This window comes from Coffea arabica, chromosome 9e (genome assembly GCF_036785885.1).
Source record: "Coffea arabica cultivar ET-39 chromosome 9e, Coffea Arabica ET-39 HiFi, whole genome shotgun sequence".
Taxonomy (NCBI): domain Eukaryota; kingdom Viridiplantae; phylum Streptophyta; class Magnoliopsida; order Gentianales; family Rubiaceae; genus Coffea; species Coffea arabica.
The window spans coordinates 22,402,410-22,421,900 of record NC_092327.1 but is presented as its reverse complement, the minus strand read 5'-3'; the positions used below and the strand labels follow the sequence as shown (position 1 = coordinate 22,421,900).

Below are 19,491 nucleotides of genomic sequence, written 5' to 3'. Positions count from 1 at the left end.
TTCGGCCAACAAGTATAAGTTCCAGCAATATCATTCAAATTGTTCAACAAATCTCCATCTTTTACTTGCTTGAAACGCTAAAGACATAGCTCATAATTTGCCCACCCAAACTAGAACAAATAACACACAATTCCAGAAAAGAATCCCACCAAAAGCCTCAACTAATTCGGCCAGCAACACATTACAATTTCCAGCAGTATAGCAATTTAACATATGGTGCTTTCTCCATAATGTTCTTCAGTTTTAACTCCAACTCATCATGCAAAAGATGATTCTCCAACTACAGAGTAAACTTCATCTTCAATATAAAATTTCACAGCCAGAATTTCAAAGGAAAAACTGACATGAAGTCTATTTCTCTCTCTCGGTCAAGCTGTGATTGTTTTGGATAGCAATCAGGTTTTAAACAAAAAATTTCTCCATTAACTACTTCAATTCCCATTCAACTCCAACCTACATGCTAAAATTAAAAAAAATTATGCAAGGTATTCAGCTTCAACGTAGGAATTTGGAACCTAAAAATCTGTCAAAAAAATTGGAAAATTTCCTTACTTCATCTCTCGGCTAGCTAGACAGAACCTCCAATTATTTCTTGCAAATATTCTCACTTAAGTTATCAACTCTGCTTTAGTTTCTCAGATAGCACAAGAGTGTAAACATATAGCTTGAATTCTTAAATGAAAATTGTTCCATAATCTCAAATGATAAGCTGCATATCCAGTCCCTTTCTCTCGGATGATGCTATAAGAATTCCAGGAGGTTTCTTTCTTTGTTTTCAACTCAAAGTTCCAACTTTCACTGTGACGACCCCACCTCCCCCTAAGGCGTACCAGAGGGTTCGGCGGACCGCCTGCCCAACTCTCGCCAGGACTCACTCACTCGAATCACGTGCACACATCCATGAACCATAAATTACATCCACAATTCAAACTTATAATTTACATTGATAGAAATCAGGGTACAAAGTCTCAATATACCCAAACTAGATCAAAGTATATACATTCCCATAACAAAACATTCTATTCGAGGAATAGCGCGAGTACAAGTCAAAAGTCAAAATAACTAGACTACGCTAGTCTTTACACGTCTCACGCGCCCCTCGTACCCCTGTAAGGAAAACAAAACTAATAGGGTGAGCTAAAGCTCAGTGATGTTCCAAATATCAAATTGTACAGCAACCAAGATAATAACCATGTAATAGTGAAATAACGAGCAAACAAGTTCAAGTAAAGAGATAAAACTTCAAGTAGTCAAGAATTGTGTGGATCATGTTCACAAGTAAGGATACAGTTTCTCATGTCTCGACTCCATCCCAGCTTGATCGAATAGTAGTTGACACTCCGTCAACTTTCAAGTAATAACTAGTCCAGAAAGAAAACTCCACTTCTCGCCAATCTCCGTCCACCAATCAACCCCCTTCTCCGGGCCCGCACGCCACACGAAACACGGATGGTAATACTCGAGTATACCGGATTGTCGAGAAGATAACACTCCACTCGACCTTACTAGTGACCCAGGGTTTGTTATCTAATCGACCAGGCCCTTGCCGGCTCGACTCGATTAACTAGCCACAGGGTTTCTGGAATTCCAGGCATAATATAATTCATGTGCATGTAGAGCAAGTCAAGTAAAGTCGATAAACAAGAACAAATTTGGATAGGGCAAGTGCGATAAAGTACACCCTTGCTCTATCAAATCATATATATATCACGTATTCACGTTGATCAAAGATAAATGGCAAATATCGAGTTCAATCAGATATTTAGAAGCACTCACCAAAATAGTGCCTCTAGTGCTCGTGTCTGGGTGGTACTCCGGGTTTGGAGTCCAAATCTGTGATAAAACTTAACTTGAGAACTTTGAAAATCAACTAAAGTTCGAAACTTAAGCGTTTCGTTCAATAAGAATCAAGAAAGTGAAATTCACTTGAGAAATAGCTGTGAAATAGTTGCTCGATTTTCAAACTGAAAAATTTGATAACATGTTTGCTTGGAGATGACTTTTGAGTCAAAAGTGCAAGTAAAACAGTTTCATAGTGATTCATATCGTTTTCCCTAAGAGTACGGGTTCGGCCAAGTCCTAAACATATAACCCTCGATAGTTCAAGTGATAATCACTTTTAACCTTTACTCAAGTTGCAAGTATAGTTTTCTAGTCCTCGAGCGTAAATTTGGGCAGCATGCCCTTTGTGTTTACCTAATTTTCCAGCCATTTAGGCTTCATTATTTTTCCTCAGCAAATACCAAAGTCATATATATCATAAATGCAAGTCAATAGCCGTTCCATAGGCTCATAACATCATAAGAATAAGAATCACTACAAGAAATATATTTTTCAGTGACAAAAATTTATGTGACAACAAAAATCTTGTCACAGATAACCTAATTCAGTGACGACATTAGGTGTCATCACTGATGAGTACAGCACAAGCATAATCAGTGACAACATTGGAAGTTGTCATTCTCAACTCGTCACGAAATAGTTGGCGCGCATCTCATTTGATGCCGCGGGAAATGATTTTATGACAACTCAAGTAAAGTCGTCACAAATGCTCTCTCTACAGTGACAACATAACTTGTTGTCATTGAAGGTCTACCCGATTCCAATTTTGTGACAACTTTTTGCATCACTGTATACTACAGTATTTTCATCAACTTTCACTAATTCTACTATGACACCCTAATTTTATTTTTTAGCCTCCAATTCTTTTATATTAGCAAAAGCACCGAAGATATGACACCCTAATTTTATAATTTAGCCCCTATTCATTATGTATTAGCAAAATGCAAATGATATAATAACAAACTATTTTTAGATATTTGTAATTTTTGCTAAGTTGACATAATAGACATGTCTGAGCATAAAAATTTTTTCACGAATTTTTTATTATTCCTTATAACAACCCCCAAAAATCAATAACTGAAATAATTTGAAAAAGTGTAATTGAATATAATTTGTAGTCTAATGTTAGCACTGTGAAAGATTAGTATAACGTGTAATACATCATAAGTAATAATTATTTTCATATGGAATGGGTATATACGAAATTAAAATTATTCAGTAAAATATCTGTCGTGCAATAAGATTGAGAGTTGTAACACATTTAACAGAATATTTGATTACATGTTTCTTTTAATTTATTATAAAAACTAAGTAATAGACAAAGGGTAGGATAAGCATGAGTAAGAAGTGCTATACTGTATATAAGCAATTCTATAGTATTTTCATCAAATTTCACTAATTCTACTATGGCACCCTAATTTTATTATTTAGCCCCCAATTCTTTTATATGAGCAAAAGCACCGAAGATATGACACCCTAATTTTATAATTTAGCCCCTATTCATTACGTACTAGCAAAATGCAAATGATATAATAACAAACTATTTTTAGATATTTGTAATTTTTGCTAAGTTGACATAATAGACATGTCTGAGCATAAAAATTTATTATTCCTTATAACAACCCCCAAAAATCAATAACTGAAATAATTTGAAAAAGTGTAATTGAATATAATTTGTAGTCTAATGTTAGCACTGTGAAAGATTAGTATAACGTGTAATACATCATAAGTAATAATTATTTTCATATGGAATGGGTATATACGAAATTAAAATTATTCAGTAAAATATCTGTTGTGCAATAAGATTGAGAGTTGCCACACAATTAACAGAATATTTGATTACATGTTTCTTTTAATTTATTATAAAAACTAAGTAATAGACAAAGAGTAGTATAAGCATGAGTAAGAAGTGCTATACTGTATATAAGCGACTCTATGCATGTTAAATTTTTGAAACATGTTTTATTGTGTAAGTTTTATTGTAAGGTAATTTCTTAAATAATTTGTATATTGAGTTGTTCAAACCCAAAAAGATGTATATAGACACAAACAAGCACACATATATATACATGCACAAAAAAGAAACCAATATCAAATAATTTATTTGATATTTATAGATGAGATTAAGGAAAAAAAAAGAGATTAAGTATGAAAAAAGAAACCTGAAAAAAAAATTGGCTAAAAAAAAAGAAAAAAGATGTATGAAGCAAAAGGCATGAATCTTGGAATCTCAAAGACGTGCTTAGATGCCAAAAAAAAAGAGCGCCAGTCTGAAATCTGAAAGAGCCGCGAGGCGGGTGGCTGAAATCTCTACAAAACGACGTCGTTTTGGTTGTTCACACACAAACAAAAGTCTCGCCGCTTCTCTCTTCCAATACTTAGACAAATTTCATTCTCAGTCTTTCCTTCCTATGGTGAACTAACCCTTCCTTCCAGTAGATTCGAAATGCCGCTCGCCACCGTTAGCCGCTGAAGTCCGCCGTAATCCACCACCATCAGCCGCTGAAGTTCGCCGCTACCCAGCAACTTGAGCTTTATTCTTCAGCTTTTCCTTCACCACTGACGATGACCCTTTCTCCCCTCCATTGACCCGCAACCGCGTCGAAATGTTGCTCACCACCGTTAACCGCTGAAGTCCGCCGCTATCCACCACCATCAGCCGCTGAAGTCCGAGCTATCCAGCACCATAATTTATTCTTCAGCATTTCCTTCACCACTGACGATAGCCCTTTCTCCCCTCTATTGACCCGCAACCGCGTCGAGCTCTTTAGCACCAGCTCAGGTGAAGGAAAATAGAGGAGGGCTTTGGCAGTAGAACAAAATAGAGGGAAAAGAACAAAACAAGAAAAAAAGAACAAAATAGAGGAGAAAAAAAGGGCGGCGCACAAGTGAGCAAGAAAAGCTGAGGGGGAAGCCTGAGAAAGGGCGGCTAGGTTTTAGAGGAGAAAAAGAGAAACAGAAGAGCAGAGAAGCGGCTAGGGTTCTTGGAAGGGAGGCCTTGAGCGTGAAAAGAAAAAAAATAGAGTGAAGGAAGAGTGGCGGCTGACGGGAAGATCAGGAGAGAAAGACGCGGCAACGGACAGAGGAGGAAGAACCAGGTCACCACCAGTCCGCGTCCGCTCTGCTGCTGTCTGCCATCGCCAACACCGCGCACAACCTCCTGGGCTGCTGCCGTTCTCTGTAACACTAGATGAAGGCTCTCGGACGAAGTCAGACCTAGTCATCTTCCAATTCCAACTCACCGTCTTCGGCTTCGTCATAATCGCCGTCGCCACCGCTCAAGTAAGAGCACTATAAGTCGCCCCTTTTTCTTTGAATTTCAGTTCCTTCCCAAGTCCTCTAAGCATGTCTGCCATGGCTTCGTTTATTGCAATTGCCCCGTTGATTGTTCAAATTTTAGCATGCGCATGTTATATCATGATTGAATTTGAAATCCCTTGTACTTCTGATGATTTTGGGGCCAACCGTGGCTTCATTTGAGCAAAGAATTGCTGGAATTTTTCATGTTCGTTTACTATTTGTTGAAATGCCCAAGTGGTCTAACAGCAGGCTATAACAGGGCATTCGTTCAATGCTCATTGCTGCATTTTATCTTTCCCTATCCCTGTCTCAAGTTTACGCATTTGAGTCTGGTTGATGAACTTGTAAATCTGATTAGCATATCAGGACTGCCTCTGAGTTTCGTGATGTTTCTGCTACTTGGTTTTGTCTCATTGCCTGGTTTGATATTCAATCTGATAAGGAATCCGCAATTGAAAATGAAAATTGCAGCTAGTGTTGTCGAAACCTTCAGTTTGCCGAAATCTTCTTCCATTTATTTTGCATGAAAGTCTCATAAAAAACTTGTATTCTCTTTAGTTTGATATTAGAAAAGTATTTTGTACTAAAGGTTGATGTGTCTATATCTAGGACATGGATAAAACTTGGATGAAGATTAGCAATAGGAAGGACAAGGCTTATGAACTCGGAGTCAAAAATTTCCTCAAGTTTGCATATTCTCAAAAAGTTGAAAATCAGAAAATCCCATGCCCATGTACACAATGCAATAATTTTTGTAACCAAACTAAAACAGTTGTGGAGGATCATTTATTGACTCAAGTCATTCGTAAAAGCTACACAAGATGGATACACCATGGGGAACAATTTCGACACCAAAATTGTGGGGATAGTACTGAACATGGGGATGGAGAGGAGGAAAGTGATACTGAAGATTTAAATGACATGTTGCACGACATTGGGACAGCACAATGGTGGGACAAATTGTGAGCTATTGTGACTGGGGTGGAAGTAGTAGAGGCCTCAGGTATGCTTTTCTTAATTGCTTCTGCATTTCTTGCTCTTGTATTCAGAACTTTTGCCTGTACAAATTTCTTTAATGACTTGACTTGATTACATGTACGATATGATTTTGTCGTTGATTCAACCACAGGAAAATAGCAGAATATACTCAAAAGGACAAAAATTTGATCTTTATACTTTTCAAATCCCAGTTACTAGCAATCACCTGAGAATCGGTAAATCTGTACATCACAAATTTATCTTCTTGACCGTGTGATAGCTCTTTAGTTTAGACTAGCCTATTCTGAGGAGAATGTTCCAATTATAGCTCCTCTATGTATTATCTTAAGTCAATTTTAGTGATTTTAGATTCTTACTTTTGCATTTCGTTTGTTGTTGAATGTTTATTTGATATGTATGGTCAATGTCATTGGTTATCTTATGATACAAAGTGATTTTCAAGTGTATAGATAGTACTGGATTTCTTTCACCAGAGCAATGGATAGATAACATATCTAAATGCATGTAGATTGACTACTACCACAATGTTTTGTAGGTTACGAATTTCCATTACTGTGAGGACTATAGAAGTTAAAAGGGATAACATTGAATACTGAATACATGTGGTAGTCATTAGAAATCCTACTTGTGGCAATATCAGGAACTCTATGTTAAATTGTGTCCACTCATTTTTCTTGTTATGTAAGAGGACACTTTATATGACACAGGCCCTAATTCAATCATACTCCAAAAATCTGTATATCTGGGCCAATTCCAACTTGACAGTGCAAGTTCCTATGCTACTATTTCTGTCGAATCTTTTAAATATGTATGAAAGGAATGGTTAAATTATAGTCTACTTGGCATTGTTGCTGCTTTTGAATGGCATTTTGACTGTCCAGGATGTGGTCTTATAATACAATTTGTTTAGCTTATATAAAAAGCGAGTTTTCCCTGCTTTAGATTAGTTATCTGCTAGTTTACAAGCACAGTTCCACCAAAAGAAAAGCAATTTTGATAAGAAAAATATCATTAATATAATCTTAATGATGAAGGACAATTCTCTTTAATCTAAATGGGAGAGAGTATGAAATAAAAAGTTGTAGATTCCTGTCGTCTTCTAGCGCAATGAAAGGACTAACCATGTCCGTAACACACCAGGGCTTTCATGGAATCTCATTTGCCAGCATTTAAAGAGATCAATCCCCAGCTGGAGGTGGTAACTGAGCTTAATCGTGGTCAGCATCCATATTTGAAGGGACTATACCGTAAGAACATTTTTACAATCTTGACAAACCAGTTCTCTGGAATTAATGTTTCATTCTTAGTCTATGCCTTGAATTTCACTTCGTTTCAATCTCTCTACTTTTTGTAATTTTAGCCCCTTAGACACAGATCAAAAGGATATATGGTTGCAAAGTTTAGTAATAGATTGAAATAACATGCATGTCTTTGTAAATGCACCTTCTGAGCTTTGTGTTCTGTTGATCTCATTGATTATGCCTATCCAGCTGCAAAACTAATGGATGCACCTGGACAAAGGTTGTCCTGTTACTCCTGTACCTTACTACCATGGAAACATTTTTGTATACTAATTTACCCTGAGCTGCTGATCATGACACTGGCAGTCAAAGCACATTGAGATGTAATAGATGGGATTGGTTTAGGTTCCTTTGTCCTGTCATCTCTCAAAATGCGTTATATTGCATCTACTGCTCCAAGTGGAAGTGTAATTTATCTACAAATATTTTTAGCATAGCTATTTCATCTCTTAATTGCTAAAGACAGTCAAAGTTATTATATGTGGCATATGTACACTTTGCTTTTTCTGCACTTTAATATGTCTTGAAGGTAAGAGCAGTTGCCTTCTACTTGAAACATAACTTTGTGGCTCTCAGGCGGGAGTATGCCTTTGTAGCTTCTTGAAACATAACTTTGCGGCTAGTTGAAATATTTTTCCTTTTAAATTAATTTGGCAAGTCTCATTGAGGCAACAGTTAGGTTTCGTGAGTTCCCCTTTTGAGATGGTTTTTCACTTTGGGATGTATTCCACTTTTTTCTTTGTCGAACTCATCTAAATTTTTCTGTATCAGAATTTTTTTTTTGTGCTAAGGAAAAAGAGGCACCTGTGATTGTGTGTGTGTGTGTGTGTTTTTCTTTCTTGATATACTGTGTGGTTCACGATCATCTAGGCTCTCAATGATTTTAGGATTTTATTGTTGTTATTGTTATTGTTATTGCATATATATTTGTGAACATGCAGATATTTATTGTGTTTGTATTGTTATTCTATATTTCACAGAATATACATTCAATGTCTTATTTGCTATAATTTCACTTTATTTTTGTGTTAAGCAATTTACTTAGATTGCTATAATTTCAAATTAGAGTGACATTAGTTTTTATAATATGGTGCCTATCTAGAAGTGTAGTTCCAGTTTTAACACCAGTGCTCATTGCTTCAATTTTGGTAACGTGTAGGTTCTAACACGATTCCCAAGAAGAAGAAGCCAGTCATTGCTGTGAAGATGGTTTTTGATTTGAAGACTACAAGGCCTATCGTGCTAATGTTTTGTTCTAGATGGGAATCGTGCTCATATTTTTGTATAGAACTTTACTACTCTCTATTGTGGATGGGAAATCACTAGTATTGTAACTGAATGGCTTATTTTGGATGGTGCATGGTTTATGACTCATTTGAGGCAACATTTATATATATATGTATTTGGGTTGATCTTCTATTGGAAATAAATGTTGGCTTTCTTTTCGTATGTTGGCTTTTTTTTTCTCATTGCTACTCAATGAACGTTTTGTGATTGTTGGCAGCTATGTTGCGTAATTAACATTAGATTATTGCTTTTTACAAAAAAAATAAATGACAATAAAAAAGTTGTCACTGCCAACAAGTTTCACTAGTGACACCAGAAAGTGGTCACTTTTTATGGATGGAAAACAATGACAACAAAAGTCGTCACTGAACGGAAGCATAATGTGACAACTCCAAGGGTTGATTATGACAAGAATTTAGCCAGCTTAGTGACAATAAAAGTCGTCACACAATGTACAACAATGAGTGATGACAAGAGTCATCACAAAAGCGAAATCGTTTGTGACGACTTTCAACAGTCGTCACATGGACCCCCTTTTGTGACATAGAACTAGTGACAGCTCTGTGACAGCAGTAAAAGTCGTCACTGATTTTTTTTGTGACGACTTCTGAATTTTTAGTGACGACTTTCGCCTGTCACAGAAACGCAATTTTCTTGTAGTGAATCAAAGTAATAACAAGTGCGGAAATACAATCTAGCAAAAGACAGATTTGACGTGTGGTTGCGGAAATAACACATCCGAGGCTACGCTTATCCGATTGAGGCACAACTTATACCGTTTCGAAGCTAAGACACAGGGATACAATGTTCATGAAGATCACTTAGTCCAGTTTCCAATGAAACCTAGTCAAATCCTCAATTTACAGAACCAAAATCTAACTAGTCGGCTATTTAACTGCTCTGCACTGGAATGGTCATATCTCAGGTTACCAAGGTCCGATTAAGGTGTTCTTGGAGGCATTTAAAAGCTAAGTCAGAATACTAAAACTTTCATGTTTTGGTAAAATGCTAAATCAGTACGGATACTAGTGAATAAACGTGATAAACTGGATAAACTGACCAAACGAACTACTGGGAAAAACCTTAAAACAGTGAGGGTATTTTTGGTCTTTTCACGGGATACGTTGCTCCGATTGAGCTGAAATTTTGTAGGCACCTATAAAATACCATTCTATACAACTTTCATGTTTTAATCCAAGCCTAATTTTGCCTCTAACTATGAGTATTAAAATCGGACAGAATGTAATCCTGAAATTCCAGAAATCTGGAATTTTTGAATTCTCAAGTCAATCCTTCCATTTTCTTGCTTCCAATTCTACCAAAGCCCCTTATCTACTCTTATATACAACATATACTAAATATAAAACAAGGTTAGGCAGAAATTAATCAAACCCTAGCTTGCATATCTCATCCAAGAATCATCACAACAACTTGCTTATCTTGTAATCAAGCTAAAACATGATCTAAATAACATCTTAAACCAAAATTTAAAGGAACAAGGATCGTGATCAGATTTTTATACCTCAAAGACAAGGCTTGGAAGAGTGATACTTCACCCCCTTTGAAATTTCTTAGTTCCTCTAGCTTCCCCACTCACCAACTAACACTTTAATCGGTCTAGTTTCCTTTCTTTCTCACTTGGTTGATCAAACTCAAGATGAAATGGTTGTTTTTCTTGTTTTTCTTGCTCTTCCTTTTCTCTCTCTCTCTCGGCTGTGATGGTGCAGAAATGAAGAGCTTTGGAGTTGGTTTTAGGGATAAATATGATGTAAATTCATTAGTCAACCAACCAAGGAAAGACTACCACTTGTTGCTTCAAGATTGGTTCTTAATTTTTTTCCTTTTCCTTGTTGTTTTTGGTCAAAAAATTCGGCCAGCTTGCTCAGATTTATAGCTGATGTTTGGCTCTAATATTAAAGAGATTAAGCATATAAAAAATGATGGTCAAGTGGTGCGTTCAATCGGTAGTGCACGGTACCCGTCGGTTCGCACCGTTTTTCTTAAAAACACATGTACTAGGGTTTTTACTTCCTATTCACCAACTCTATATCATTGCTCCTAATCACATATTATTTCTCACTTAAAAGTCACTTTTAATCACCAAATTTGATCCTTGCTCAGTACCGAAAATTCATCCGGCGAAAAATCGCGAAAACCCTAATTTTGCTCCAATCTTGAAACCAAAAGTGAAACCCTACTTTCTAGGTTTATTTACACTTATTGTGGAATAATTGGGTAGTAGGGCTTTAATATATAATAATTTCCAAATAAAAGGGCATTTTTGAGAAAAAAAAATATGAGAAATTTGCGAGTCCTCACACTCACAAGTTCCTATAGCTAAATTTCACTTTATGCCAGAAATAAACATTTTCATGCATTTACTACAACATTCTTCCATTTTTCCATTGACAACAGGCTGTAACTTAATCAATCATCTCTCGGTTCCAACAGGTTCAGTCCAGCTTCAATTTTAATCTTAAATCAGAACTTTTCTTCAGTCGAAACTCATTTTCCCTTGCTAAAACTTAACTTGCAGCTTATATACTCCCTCCGTCCCACTTTGATAGTCCTGGTTCTTTTTTCACACAGTTTAATAAAAAGTAGTTAACTTTGTTGGAACAATCAATTTAGGTAGCTATTTTCCTAAAATACCCTCACATTAATTAGAGTACAACCTTATGGGAACTTGAATTGATGGTAAAAAAAGAATCAACTCTCATTAAATGGGGTAGGTTTATAGTAACAACAACTTACATTGAATAAGGGTATTTTAGGAAAATTAAAATATAACTACATTCTTCAATTGGAAAGTGGACTATAATTTGGGATAGACGAAAAAGGAAAACAGGACTATCAAAGTGGGACGGAGGGAGTATATTCATTTATACTCAGTAAATAAGGATTGATCACAGAAAATTTACCTCTTTCTTTCAAGTTTTACAAGTTGCAGACCGGGCACATTTCTTAGCTTCGGTTCCTCAAGGCCTGCACCAGCTCTCCTTCTTTCTTCTATCTACTTAACTCTCATTCGGTTGAGGCTGGTAGGTGAAGTATACTACCAAGATTTCGCTCCCTCTCTCTCACTTTTGGCTCACGGTTTTGAGGTTGCAAGCTGGAGAAGTGAAGCTAGCAAATGTCTAACTCTCTCTCCCTCACACTCTCTCGGTTGCAAGCTGAAACAGAAAGGAACCAGAAATATGTTCCTCTTATACTCACTTATTTCTCTGTTTAGAAGGCTTAAGAATTAGAAGAAGGAAATGCTATTCGGTGGTCAACTTTTCCAATTGGTACTACACAATACTAGGCTGTTCCACTCAGGCCAACTGTCCAAATATATTTGGCAACTGATTTCTCTTTGGTTTTTCTCAATCACCGCCCAAGTTTTGGTTAGCATTTGATTGCCTTACTTCCACTCGGTTCCTATTGTAAAATTACTGATAACTTATTTTGCTTGGCTGCCTGGTTAATTCTTTAGGTTCCAAGGGTAACTTCGTCTTTTAACTTTAATTTATTTGCTTACTAAAGCTGTAGTTTTATTATTTTATACATTAACTCCTAACTTTATTTGTGTTTTCTTGGAAAATTTCTTACATTGATTTAGGGTATTTCCATATATTCAATTCATAAGAAATCAGTTAGACATATAATTTAATCAATTATATAGTATATGCAACACTTTTGATAATATATGAAGATAAAATAAAATAAAATATATATGCAATTTTCCGAGCTCTTACATAGACAAAGTGTTTTGCTGAAATTTTCTTTAATTCATCATGACCTAACCATCAAAAATATCGACACTTGAGGCTTATTTATAGCCTTTACAAGCTTCACAAAACCTAATGCAACTAGAACTTACTTAACTAACACTAACTCGACTAGAATTAGGAAACTAACTCGACTTAAGGCTCAACTATGGTCAACATGACCTAGCCTTTTAGTCAACCAAAACTAATGACTCAAGTTAACTCCAAATTAATACTAATTAACCAACTAACAATTGCTGGAAAATAATGACAAATGTCATACTTAAACAACTGATATTAAAGAACAAAAAATTTAAATGCACTAAACTTCAAGGAAGGGATGGCTGATTTTTGCTAATTTTCAATGAGTCTCTATGAATCGATCCTATTCATGACTTGAACATGAACCATGGATCCCATGTTCATATCATCTAGTTGTTTGATTGAGTAGTTGAAGTTGTTGCATTCGGCTAGCTTTATCTTAGATATGTGCCGAATTAGTTTCTTACTATTTTTAAGTCATTTTTGTGACTTTTTCTAGTTATCTTGGCAGTTATTAAGCTCGGCCAGCTTAAGGAAAGTCTAGGGGCTGAGATGGTCAAATTAGTTTCCTAGTTTGAGTTGGTTTCATGTCTTGTAAACTCTTTAAAAGAACTAAAATGTTTTTTCCAGTAAGGCAAGTCATTTATTCCAGAAAATTGAGAGCTTTTCTCTTGGCTTTTCGTGAGCTCCTTTTGAATACTTTAGAGGTTCTCTTGAGTGTTCAATTCTTGGCTTATCAATCAAGAATTGCACTTGATTGTGGTGCCAATCTATCAACCTTGGTTCGCTAACTCGTTAGGTCATAACTTGAGATAATATCAAGAAGTTCGCACCTCGGGAGTTAGATTGGATCATAGGTTCTCCGCTGCCAAACCTGAATATCACCATCATGATCCGGGCTTGTTGATCACGAGCTTCGCATGCAACGGAGATCGTATCAGAGACACAACTCACTTTGTATGAAGGGACGTTCCCAAGGAACAAGAAAGAGAAAGAACTCTCATAATTTTATTCATAATCACCTAACTTTGAAAAGTTGTATAAGGTTGGCTATTTATAGGTTTACATGACTTAAAATCCTAAACAAATTTGGAAACAATTAACTACTTTCCTAAAACCCTAATTTGGCTCAATTTTGGTCACATGACCTAGCCGTTATTTTTTCTAACTAACGACTTAACTTAGACTCCAAACTAACTCTACTTAATAACTAACATTGTTGGAAACTCAATTAAATAAATGATAACAAGACCTAATCATGACATGGGTTTCGATTTTCAATGATTTTTGAGCCTGATTGCACCATCAAGCATCATTAGATTGTGAAGACTTGTAAAAGGAATTTTCTTGGACTTGAAGGGGATTCGGATCTTCATGTTCTTATCATTCCCTTCCTTTTGAAAGACGAGTTGTCCTCAAATCAAGTGCTTGCTTACAAAGAAGTAACTCGAGGATGTCCTGATAAACGCAATCCAAGAAACATGCCACCAATTCAACTTGATCATGAACCAAACCATTGCACATGCTCCATTCACCAAAGAACAGCTTTGATGACTCTATCATTGAAATACTACCAACTGATACACCACCGAATTTCCTTGGCTCTGATGCCAACTGATATGAACTCGATTCCCCAACCTCCCGCTCTTGAAGAAATGCATTGTACAGGCAGCGGAAATCTATCTTGATCAAGCTATGGACACAAATACGGACTCTAAACCAATCAAAGACAACTCAAGATTGTTTAAAAGGTAGAAAATCGTCACAATTCAACATGATCTTGAATTGATAAGTCAAATTTGAACAAAGAAGACACACAACTCACTTTGTATCAAAGGACGTTCCCAAGGAACAAGAAAGAGAAAGAAATCTGACAATTTTATTCATAATCACCTAACTTTGAAAAGTTGCATAAGGTTGGCTATTTATAACCTTACATGACTCAAAATCCTAAACAAATTTGGAAACAATTAACTACTTTCCTATAACCCTAATTCAGCTCAATTTTGGTCACATGACCTAGCTGTTATTCTTTCTAGCTAATGACTTAACTTAGACTCCAAACTAACTCTAATTAACAACTAATATCTGATGCAAACATGAAAAACTGGCTCCCTTCTCAATCTATGAAGCATTAGAGGCTGAAGCATTAGAAGCTAGTTTAGTTAGTTATTTCCCTAGTTAGTGTGTCGTTAGTTAAGTAGCCTTAGCAAAGGATTAAGTGTTGATTTATTTACTATTTTAATTAGTTTCATTATGTAATTAATTTTGGCTAGCTTAGTCCCTTTAAAGAAGCCGAATTAATGTTGGTTTATTAACCAATTAGGTGAGTCCAAATAGCGTTAGGGTTTGAGTCATTGTAAGGCTATAAATAGCCTAGTCTTTTCCAATGTTTGGGAGTTTTTGAGAGTTTAATAAAATTTTTCAGAATTTTGTCTTCTCTTGAGAGGCGAATTCATTAGCTTGTGAAAGCTAGTTTGAGAATCTTAGCATCGATCCTTTGATGCTCCTTGACTTATCAATCAAGCAACACACTTGATTGTGGCATCTTCCACCTTCATTTTCACTCTTGAGCAGTCCAAGGTTGGATTCGAATCCATTCAAAGCAAACGTCCCTCTTATAAAGATCTGGGCTTCCACGCGTCAATTCTTGATCTTTTTTGGATGATCAAGGAATCACATCAACATCGTTGGAAACTCAATTAAATAAATGATAATAAGAAATAATCACGAGACAGCGGATCTTCAATGATTCTTGAGCCTGATTGCATCATCAACCATCATTAGAACGTGAAGACTTGTAAAACGAATTTCCTTGGACTTGAAGGGGATCCGGATCTTCATGTTCTCATTGGTGACTTTAGCAATTGTAAGTAGATAAGAAGAGCACTAGTAGTATTTGATATTTTTGGACATTATTTAATTTCATAGGTTAGTAGAAACTGAAACTTTGTGATGCAATTTGATGTTAAATCTGAGTATATGGTATGAAATAGTTCCTTTAAACATTGTGTTCGCTTTGGTGAAGTCAGCTTTTATATTTGTCTAGCCAATTAGGTAGGGCTTGACAAAAGTGTCAGATTTATAGATTTTTCTATTCAAGTTTTACACTATTGAGAGTCTTAGAATGATAGTCCTTTAGAAGTCTGTCCCTTCATAAATAAAGGAAAATAAAATTTTTTATTGTTTTCCTCTTTTAGAGATTCCTCTCTTATTTCACCAGTTCTAATGTTATGCGAAGAATAAATAAACAAAAATTTTAGAAGCAAATTCAGAAAGAAAAGGGAATTGGGGCCAAACATAATATTTTCTAATGTCATGGGAAGAATAGATAAACAAAAATTTTAGAAGCAAATTCAGAAAGAAAAGGGAATTGGGGCCAAACCATAATATTTGAACCCTCCAAAGGAAAACTAGGACAATTTTTTTTAACAAATTTTTTTAATTGAAATGAGACTTTATTAAAACTGAGATAAAATCTGAGTACAAAACACGGAGGAGGGCCGCCACCTTACCTCCGGAACGAAAAGCGAAAGTTACAAAAATTCTGCATATCTAGAGCCAGTAACCCTCTAGTACGGCCTGGTAGTTGAGCTACAATAGAGTACACCTCAAAGAAGCCACGCGCGTTGGCATAAGATGCGAAGGAGTCCGCCACAGAGTTCCCCTCCTTATAACTGTGAGAGAACCGATAACCCTTAGGGGCAATCCCTCAAATAGCTCGAACGATAGGTCGAATGACAGCGGGAACACCCCAGGCCCCCCGTAAGCAACAGATCAAGACAAGGCAGTCAGACTCAACAATTAAGTGTGAGATCCCCCTCTGGCGCCCCAGCCAAAGACCCAGTAGAAGAGCGCGCGCCTCCACTTGCAAGGCATTGACAGGACCAAAAGAATCAGCAAACGCCAGAATAAACCTACTGTAGGAGTCCCTAATCACCCCGCCGCCGCACCTCGCACGAGATGTGTGTCGCGCTCCATTTTTAATGAAAACTAACGTGTCTATAGAAAATGGAGTTTTGATTAATTTTTTATTGTAAAAAATGAGTTCGTTAATTAGAAAATGAATAAAGAAATGAATTTGGAATTAATTTCGATTGAAAAATAATTTTTGATTTTTAGAAAAATGAATAAAGAAAATGGGACTTAAAGTGCGACGATTTTGACCCAAAAATAATAGTTTAAAAAGGGTTTTTAATAAAAATTAGGAGTCGCCACTTGGTATGGAGTTAAGGTGTACCAAGTCACCTAAAATGAATTTCAAACAAAAAAAAGTAGAGAAAACCCTTTTTAAACAACTCCAAGTCTTCGAAAATCAGAGAAAAGGGGTTGGGAGTCACATTTGAAGAAAGGGAAAGCAAGGATAAAATCCAAAGCACCCTTTCAATCTAGCCAAAGCTAGTTGCGTGATTTAGTCAAAAATTTTCTTATTTTAACCTAAGAATTTATCATATTTGGATATCACTATATGGATGCAAAACCTAAACTTAGGAGTATATCGGGGGGTCGGAATATCTCTTCAAAACTAAATTGGCGCTATGGGGACTGTTATATGGAATCTTGTAGTAGTGAGACTCTTGATTCCAGTATACTCGAGTATTACCAAATTTCTACTGTTTGGAGTTCGGGCCCGGTAGGGGTATGTTGGGTGGAAGGAATGGAAGTAAAGTGGAGCCTACGGTTGGTTACTTGTAAACATTGACGGAGGGTCAATGAAGTCCGATCAAATATACAAGCGAGTAAAGGGGCTCTTGAGAGCCGTCCGTATCCTTTTACCAATTTTATTAATGTGTGATCTTGGTTTACTTCTTTATTGAATGAATTGGGGTGAAAAGTCTTATGCTTATATGAACTTGGTTGCTTGGGTGATAGTATCTCACTGGGCGTAAGCTCACTCTTTTCCTTTTGTTTTCCTTACAAGAATTTGAATACTTTTGGAAAGTCCATGAATGTTGGTTGCCGAGTTCAGCTTATGTGAATGTAATTTTGAATAGCTGCTTTTGAGCAAACTCTAAGCGCATTTTGATCCAACCAAAAATGTTGAGTTGTAATTTGCAAACCGTACTTGTATAAACTTGTTGGACAACTTGGGTATGCCCTTTTGGTATGTAAGTGCTAAATTTCAAGATGTATATGTGTGATTGATGCTTGGTTGGATTTTGACGTGTCAGTTACTATTCATGGCCGACTCTGTTTTCGTTTTTTTTTTATTTTGTAATTTTGACCTGACTAAGTGCGCTTGTATGTTCCGAAACGTGCTAGATCGCTTTTCACTGTCCCGTTAGTCCTGGCGAGAGTTGGGCAGGCAGTCCGCTAATCCCTTTGGTTCGCCTTAGGGGAAGGTGGGGCTGTCACACGGATGGTCTCTAAGGGTCTAGCGTTGGACTAGCGAATGTCTATAAGTTCTCACTAGTATTGGACTAGTGAGAAATTGGAGGAAAGTGTCTCGACTAGCGTTGGACTAGCGAGAAATCGGAACAATGAGTCACAACTAGCGTTGGACTAGTGTGGTGACGTCATGCATATATTACAATATAATAAATCATATAAAAATATAATAAAGCCAATAAACAAATAAAACACATAGCACATAAACATGATATCTAGATGCAAGACCCTAAGAAAACGAGTAACATGTAACACACAAGCATGCAAAACACATAAAGCAAATAAAACCCTAACTATTACATTGGGGGGTCCTAACTACAATATAAAGGGGAATTTAAATAAATAAAATAGATACCTAACTATTACAATTTTGGTATTTGAATGCCTTTCCAATAATCAAAATTTAAATTAAAATAAATTAACAAAAATTAAAACAAATAAAATGACTAAATAAATAAATAAACGAAAATAAAAGAAAACATTAAAAATCATGCAATTATACACATAAAATCACATAGGATCAAAAAATAAAGGATAGATTATACCTCCCTTGAATTGGTGATCTAAGAAAATGGCAATTTTCTTATTTACCCTGCAAAACAAAGTAAAAAAGTCAAGGCATCACTTTAATTAACAAATAATCATAAAAATGGAAATAAGCATGAAATCAATCAATTGAAACATTCAAATGGAATATAAGTCATAATTAAAGAGAAAAAGCAACTTCTATTTAAGAAATCAAATCTGCCAGGAACTTAATTGCAAAAAATAAGAAAGTTTTGGGGTTAAATTATAATTGTCACAAAGATCCAGGGTCAAAATTAAATAAAAATAAAATTCAGGGACCTATTTGTAATTAAATTAGGGACCCAATTGAAAGAAATTAAAAGTTTTTAGGACTAAACGGCCTAGAAAATTGGACAGCATTTCCCCTAAATTTGCTTACTTTTCCAGCCATCATGGCTTCATTTTTCCTCAAATCAGCCCCAATGTCATACGCAATATAAATTCATCACAACAGCCGTTCAATAGGCTCAAAGTCATTCAAGTACAAAATTTAACTAGGAAAATGACCGGAAATGAAAGTTAAGCCCTAAAACCCAAAAACAGTTTTGATGTCATTTAGTGTATTGGACACAACCGGCACTACGATTATCGGATGGAGGTACAATATGCACCGTTTCAAAGCTAACAGAAAGGGCTACAATGTTGAAGAAGGCCACTCAATCTAGTTTGTAGTGAAACTAAGTCAAAATTGCAATGTACCAACCCAGAACCACATAAACAGGTTAGCAAACCGCATTCTGGTTAAACTACCATAATTCAGGCTACCAAAGTCCAATTCACTTGATTCCAAAGCCATGTGAAAGCTAAGATACTAGGCTATATTTATTAAGAAGACATCAACAACCAAATCAGTAGTATTCCCGGTCAAACTAACCAATTACAGAAGCGGATTCTCAGTCTCGGGTAACTACAGGGCAGCAGGGGTAATTTGGTCTTTTCACAGGTTACGTTGCTCCGATTGATGTGAAATCTTGTAGGATACTATAAAACATCATTATATACAACTTTAATTTTTT

General features: G+C 36.0%; 1 long non-coding RNA gene across 1 annotated transcript; it reads left to right on the top strand.

Annotated features, from left to right (window-relative positions):
• The first annotated feature begins 6,960 nt into the window (after nucleotides 1–6,960).
• LOC113709663 (uncharacterized) lies at nucleotides 6,961–8,802 on the top strand. Its single transcript, XR_003452764.2, has 2 exons — nucleotides 6,961–7,388; nucleotides 8,602–8,802. It is a non-coding gene; the product is annotated as an uncharacterized lncRNA (long non-coding RNA).
• The last annotated feature ends 10,689 nt before the right edge of the window (nucleotides 8,803–19,491 follow it).